Source organism: Chrysemys picta, chromosome 8, assembly GCF_011386835.1.
Source record: "Chrysemys picta bellii isolate R12L10 chromosome 8, ASM1138683v2, whole genome shotgun sequence".
Lineage (NCBI taxonomy): Eukaryota > Metazoa > Chordata > Testudines > Emydidae > Chrysemys > Chrysemys picta.
Window position 1 is genome coordinate 58,191,204 of NC_088798.1, and position 7,526 is coordinate 58,198,729.

Below are 7,526 nucleotides of genomic sequence, written 5' to 3' on the forward strand. Positions count from 1 at the left end.
AAGCCAGGAAAAATAAAATTATTATTAGACAATAGTAATGAAAATTACTAAAAAGTACTTAATTTGATAATAGTTTTGCAGTAATATAGTCTGTTTACTTTTAATTAATGGAAATAAAATCAGAAATTGCCTCATCCTAAAGCAGTATGCCATTGCATGAGCTATCTCAAATAGAAACTGAAACTTCTGAAATCTGGGAATTCCTTTTCTTTGTTTTGGGGAAATAATGGTTTTAGATAGAGATGCATCAGGTATCAATTCCAAATACTGATGAAAGATCTGGAGTATGTCAAGAGAAATGTTTAACTAAAAAAAAAAAAAAAATCTAGGGATCTTAAAGTCCTAAAACTCCATTTTAATAAAGACAAAAATAAAATTTAAAAAAACAACAGGTTACTTACTGGTAACCAGGGTGGATAAAAATCAATGATTTAAAAAAAAAAAATCAAAACAATCAGATTTCTTTTTTTTACACTTAATTTGGATTTTTTTTTATCAAATGCTTTTTGAGGAAAAATATAGTTAAAGATAGTTTTAATTAAGATACTTGATAGCTCAAAGATATCTCATCATGGAATAGGGATTATAAATTCTAATTCTATAATATGAGACAATATATTCATGTAATGTTTATGAAAAGTTTTGTAAATAGAGTTCCAATAGTTCATGGATTAGGGACCCAATCTTATAGGATTCCAGGGGCTTCTGTATAGATTATTTAGGTTAATCTTTCCATCTACCCAATGGGACTCAGTGCTCAGTCTAGAACAGTGGTTCTCAAAGTCGGTCCGCCGCTTGTTCAGGGAAAGCCCCTAGCGGGCCAGGCCAGTTTGTTTACCTGCCATGTCCGCAAGTTCGGCCGATCGCAGCTCCCACTTGCTGCGGTTCGCCGTTCAAGGCCAATGGGGGCTGCGGGAAAAGCGGCCAGCACATCCCTTGGCCCGCATCGCTTCCCGCAGCCCCAATTGGCCTGGAGCGGTGAACTGCGGCCAGTGGGAGCCGCGATCAGCCGAACCTGCAGACATGGCAGGTAAACAAACCGGCCAGGCCCGCCAGGGGCTTTCCCTGAACAAGCAGCGGACTGGCTATGAGAACCACTGGTCTAGAAGATACCATCAGAGATGCTTAGTTTTGCAGTTCTCAAACTGTGGATTTGTGCCTCCAAAGATAACATGCTTCTTAACAGCAAAAATGTTTTTAAATAAATAAATAAATAAACAGAGAGAAGTGAGAAATAACAGACCTCAACCCTATTGTCCCTCTGCAAATTTGTGTACACAGAGTCAATCCCTTACCTCTCTCTAAAAGTGCAAAGTTTCAAAAAGTTCAGTGAATAGAAGATTGTTAGGTGCAGAATAGATCTAGACAAGGAGAAGAAATCTGGAGATAAATGTGAGAAGGGAGGGACGGGCAGTAGAAACAAAAGGGGAACTGTCTGAGCAGCATATTCCAGAAATCTTGAGGTCCTTCTGAGTGTAGCCTTCATTGATTTGAGATCTACCATACCATTCTCTCACTAGAAGAGAAAACCTATAATGGCAGCAGGCCATAAAAGAGGCCCAGTTTGGGAATAAGAACCATTCAAGAAATATGTGTTTGCTGATTATGTTTTAAAGAAAGTCACACCAGTGAACTGGTGGAAGTCCCTTAAGCACTTGGATTCAGAGACTGTTGAAGTGATAATCTCACTTTTAACAGCAGTAGCCTTTTCTGCTGGTGTAGAAAGAATATTTTCTTCCTTTGGACTAATTCATTCCAAATTGAGAAATCGTTTGGGACCTGAAAAAGCAAGGAAGCTTGTTTGTCCGTTTTTTTTCCAGATTATGAGCAAACAAGAAAATGAAGGTGAAAATGACTGAGTTAGCTGCAGAAGCCAATATTTTAAGTTTCTCCTGTTGACCTGGCTAGCCGAGATGATTTAATTTGTTTGGGGTTTTTTTTTTTTTTAATATTTCATTCAATTATTTTAGTTAAAAACAATTTTAACAAAAACAAACCTGATTTTAAAAAACTTGAATGTTTAACTACATTCCAAAATTCATACGCTTGTTTTGTTAAAATATTGTATGTTTGTTTCTGAAGAAAAAAATCCAGAATACATAACATTGTTGTTTTAGTTAAATAAAACAATTTAAATGTCTGTCCGGTGATGTTCTCCTCCTAATACAGCATGGCAAGAAAATCCTCCAAATATTAATGATTAACCTGTTGAATTGGAGATAGTTCACCTCCCAATGACTTCATAAATATCTGCTTCAATTATCTTTGGTAAATGAAATAACCAAACAATCATTCATTTTCTGATATAGCTATAAAACTAATCTGAAAAGTTTTCAAAATAAATCACTTTAAAAATGTATAGTGTGTACCTTCTAAAAATGAAACCTACCGCTATCTCTGAGTTCTGAAGAATATGTATTAAGATTATAACAACCAACAAGAATGCACTTTTATGTAGAAATCCATGATTAAATCGAGTCTTCCTAACTAGTGACTTAAATCAAATCCACCCTGCTGGCAACTGATATTCTTTGTGTATTCCCACTTGGGGGTTGGCGCCCAATGGCATCAAGCTCTTGGAATCAATCCCTAGCAAAGCTGTGTTCTTTGGGACTACATGGTGACCCTCTATTGACATCAGCATTGAACATCTGAGTATATATAACAGTACGGCCACCAAACACTTCAGTTCCTTCTTATGGAGCCAAATAGTATGTTAAGAACCCCAACGTAGAAGGAAAGTGTGAATGCACAGAAGCAACTCTCGTACAACAGTTACCAGAAAGTAGCCTCTCCTTTTATGAGGGCCTCTATGTACAGTATTCCAGCTTGTGGAAGAGTGGCAAGCAACACCACATAGAACAGACAATGGATTGAGGAGTTCTTTAGGTAAAGAAGTACCAAACCACTGCTTGCTGAAATCTAGCATCAGAGCGGGAATCAAGATCTAACACAGGGTATTTAGGGAAGATGTGAACTGAACTCCTAGTGGCTACTCAACATCTCTCTCCTATAGGTATTTATCTCAGACATGCTACCCAGGCAACATGCTACCCAGCATTGCAGTATTTGAGGGTTTGTCTACACTTGTAACACTACAGTGTAGACACCACCTATGCCGATGGGAGTGGTTCTCCTATTAGCATAGGTAATCCATCTCCACAAGAAGCAGTAGCTATGTCAACAGAAGAATTCTAATTCTTCTCATTCTGATTCTTCCATTGACCTAGTACTGTCTACACCAGGGGTTGTCAGCTTAACCACAACGCTCAGAAGTGTGGATTTTTCACACCCCTGAGCAACATAGCTGGGTCAACCTAACTTTTTAGTGTGGAACTAGCCTCAGTGTGCAATGAGACTTCATCCCTGTTGGGAAGGAAACTTGAACCTTAGAACTGCAAAAACCTCTGAGTGGAAATACTCTATGTTTTACAGCTCTCCCCAGTGACACAAATGTTAAGATGTACAGAAGGTCTTAGTCCTTTTTAAGTAAAAGCAGAGTCCTCTTCACATGAAAGAGAGGTTCCTAACTCTCTTCGCTGGCAAAGAAAAGAAAGTGAGGTAGGTAGGGGGCTAAAAAATGCAAACATTTTTGCATTTGTAAATGATTCACCTGCAGAAGAAAGTGGTATAGTGTTATTAAATAAAATTTTCAGATAAATGCAACATTTTTCCATAGAAATTGCTTCAAAACAAGGGGCAGTACTTCTGAAAAAGACCAGGAAATACCAACTCAGGGACTACTATTTATCCACTAGACCCTGATGCTACAATCTGATCTATACAAGCAGCTTCTTGCACCAGCATGGAGCCCCCCATAGATACTCCTGGGGGAATTCTGCACCACTGCACGCATACAGAATTCATGTCCCCTGCAGATTTTTTTTGCTTCCCAGTGGAAAAAATGACTTCTGACGTGGCAGAAAGAGAAGCTGCAAGAGTGGTCACGCACTCCTCCCCAGCAGGACAGGCACGTCAGTTCTGGCACCCGGAACAGCCAGCAAAGACATCAATTATCCCCAGGAGGGTGGGGGGCCAGGACAGGGCGGGCGTGGGAAGACACCAATCACCACTGAGGGGGCAGGGCATGCATGCCAGTGACAGACAGACATTCTGCCCCCTCTTGCTCGCTATTGCAGCATGCTTGACGTAGTGGGGCAAGGCTTCAGGGTGTTTCTGAGGAGGCAGGCATGGGGCACAGCAGGATGTAGCAGCCTGCTTACTTAATTGTTCCCAATGTTCTTAGTGAATTCCCCCAGGAGTATAAAATGGGTGCACAAGTTTTAAGATTCCTTTACATTGCCAGAGTAGTGTAAAGGAGCCTTTTGTAAATAACTGTATGGCCTTATAAATGCTTATGGTGCTTTAGTGATTAGAACTGATCTAAATTTTGGGGCTGAAAAAACTTCCTATCAATGTGATCTATGAACTGTTTACTACTGGCCTTTCTGGAGATGGTCAGTAGCCAATATAAATTGTGAGTTTGACACCCCAACCCTCACTTGCTCTTTCAGTTGCCTAGGGCGTAACACTGATGTTATGGCTGCATATACTTGTTGACTAATAACTAGAAATAAAGGGTAAAACCTAGCTACATTACTATTAGACAAAAGGGGCATGGAGATTTCCTCCAATGCTCCTCACTCCCATTCTCCATCCATTGTATTGTAGTTTAAATAAATTACCAAAATAATTGAAACTGGCATGATTATATTTCATTATTTTTACAAATAAATTATGCAGAATTTTAAAATATTGTGTGCAGAACTTTTAATTTTTTGGCACAGAATTCCTCCAGGAGTAAATGAAGCTCTACATCATAGGAGTTATGGTCCGCATGCAGACCGTATGATATAATCAGGATCCAAATCAGTACAGTATATGTTGAAATGGTGGTGTACATGAAAGTCCTACTATTTTTAAGGATTCTAAAGCTTGTAGTATATATTTAACATAGTTCAAAAGAACATGAGAGGAGACAAATGTTTTTAATTTTACCATTTGTTTCCTTATTATGAGTTTACAACACTGTGTAGAGTTAAAAAAAAGGCACGGTTACAACTGGTATGACGGTAATACCTTACATTAATGGACTGAAAAATGTGCCAATTTTATTTAAAAATTTAAACATAGAACTGGGGTAGATAAGATTGTTACAGATAGAAAGAACTTAATTTTTTATAAAAAAGTTAACTTCATTAAAATAGTCCCCTATAGCAACTGCCAATCTTGAAATGAACCCAGTAAACAGGAGAACTGCAAGAGTTTATGAATTCTCTATTATCTGGATATTTGTTTTTTGCACTTTATTTTCTCTTTGATTAGAATCCAGTGTCTTATCTGCCTCTTTTCCGTCTATATTAGCACAGTTTTCCCTTCCCCCTACCATCCAAACAAAGTAACAGCTGTGCTAAATTGCCTCTGAGAATGCAGCTCTCTGAATATACTGGACTGTCTGTGTGAAACAGTAACTGAAGTAGTCTCCAACTGCGCATTTAAGAGCAAATGGTTGTCTGTCACTAGTCTGCCTGAGACAGTTGCATCTAATTCTTTGTTTAGCCTACACATCCCTCCCAGAACCACATCTCCAAAAAGGACTAGTGTCTATGACCCAACACCTATTTCTGTTCTACTGCAGTGGTTTCCAGGTGCAGGCCAGTGGCATCAGGAGTGTTGAACTTCAGGATTCTGTCACCCAAACTTTCCCTCTTCATTATAAAAGTCTCCATGGTAGTGCAGCACTCCAAACCCATCCTAATTCAAAGAGTGCATGCTATAATCCATTTTGCAACCCAAGCTGCTCCATAACCCCATCTCATGATCACAAAGACCCATTCAAACCCTAGGTGCTTTAACTCACCAACAGGCTCAGTTAGTTACCCTGTACCCACACCTCACAACTAATGCATTAAAACCACAAAAGCTCTAATTCTCTTAAAACATAGACCGACCATTCCATACTGCTGTCAATAAGCAAAAGCTTCATTCAAACCGTGCACGCTCTTACTCGCACCCGGTTTGAGCTCTTGTGTATCCCCATCTAATGATCACACACACAGACCAATTAACAGGAACACCGGCGCATTAACCTGGCCAAGGCTCAGGCCCTTTCAAACTGTGGGTCCTCTAGTCCGGCATGGGAGGCAGGCCAAGGTAGCCCACCTTCCAAACACGTGCCTTTTGATCCATGTTCCCTATTCACATCATATCCCTCTCGCCATCGCGCAGCCCCATTCAAACGGCAGGTGGGCTGGCTGAGTCGGGGACGCTCCATACGCCCATCCCACCCTAGGAGATGGTCGGTCCCCCCGGCCTGTTCACACACGGGCGGGAATTGGGCGTTCCAGCCCCATTCACACAGCGCACGCTTTGCCCTGGCCTGGCGGGGCTTATGCCGTAACTACCCCCGTTTCACCCACCGCGCGCCCCATGCCAGCACGGGCCAAGGCCGGAGTCCAACTCCCCCGTCGCCCAGGCGTGTCTCTGGGGCGTGGGGGACCACACGTGTGGGTGTGGGTGGAGGGTGGTGTCAGTGACCCCCGTCCCGACTCCAGAGGGTCCGGATTGGGGGGTCCGGACCTTCCCCGGATCTGGGAGGGGACCGTGCGCCTCCAGCCCCGCCCTGCAACCCTGCGGCCCGGAATCCAAGCGACGGTTTATCCTCCTTCTAGGGCTGCAGAGAGCGGAGGAGATACCTCCTGGACAATACCCAGCCGCAATTCCCCGGAGAGGCGGCACCGGCCCAGCGACCTCCCTCACGTCGGGGAAGTGTGTGTGTGGCGGGGGTGCATCCCCTGGCTTACCTGCGAAGGAGACGGAGCGGGGAAGGAATCACTCCGTCCGCCAGGCGGGCTCCCGCGCTCGGGGCCGCCGCCGCTGCAGCTCACCCGGTCTGGATTACTGTCATTCAGTAGCGGCTACCTGACCCGAGGTGGGGGAGGGAACAGCAGGCACCACCACAAACAGAGAAGGAAGGTAGAAAACGCATGCGCATAAGTTCCTCTCTCTGTAGAAGGGGGGGAAATGGGCCCATCCGCGCAGGCGCCGGGTGATGAACGACCGCGCGCGCCCCCGCCTACGATTGAAGCGTCTGCGGCGCAAGTGACTACGCGCGCGCCCGGCCTGACAGACCCAACGATCGCAACTGCCCAACCGCCGCTGGCAGTGGGAACAGCTCGCGCTCAACTGCGGGGGTAGAGGGTTTGAGGCGCGCGCACCCTCTTGCTGCGGTTGGTCGACACAGAGAAAAAGGAAGGAGCGGGGGAAACGTAGCTACGCATAGCCCTCGCCTGTGATTGTTTCCCCATCGCTCGCGTTCAGTGGGGCAGGTTCCAGTCCACAATACATTAAACATATGGCACATCTGGAAGGGCCATCTCTGGACGCTACCCCAGGCTGCTTTTGTTAGGGCCCCTTTCCACTCACGCCCCGTGGGGAGCCTGCCTACTCTGATCCAGACCACCTGAGTGCCTCTAATAACTCATCCTTTGCATTTATACATCTTCAGGGGTGCTGCAATTTTTATA

General features: G+C 43.7%; 1 protein-coding gene across 17 annotated transcripts in view; it reads right to left on the bottom strand.

Moving 5' to 3' along the window:
• RALGPS2 (Ral GEF with PH domain and SH3 binding motif 2) overlaps positions 1-7,187 on the bottom strand; it is a 286,135-nt gene extending 278,948 nt beyond the window's left edge. For 4 of the 17 annotated variants that reach the window (XM_065555676.1, XM_065555671.1, XM_065555677.1 and 1 more), the window contains exon 1: positions 6,804-7,083. The gene's annotated coding sequence lies outside the window, so the exon portion shown is untranslated. Of the gene's footprint in view, positions 1-6,803 lie in introns of all 17 variants that reach the window. The other 13 variants (XR_010590024.1, XR_010590026.1, XM_005304203.5 and 10 more) reach the window with 9 other exon arrangements.
• Between the last annotated feature and the right edge of the window lie 339 nt (positions 7,188-7,526).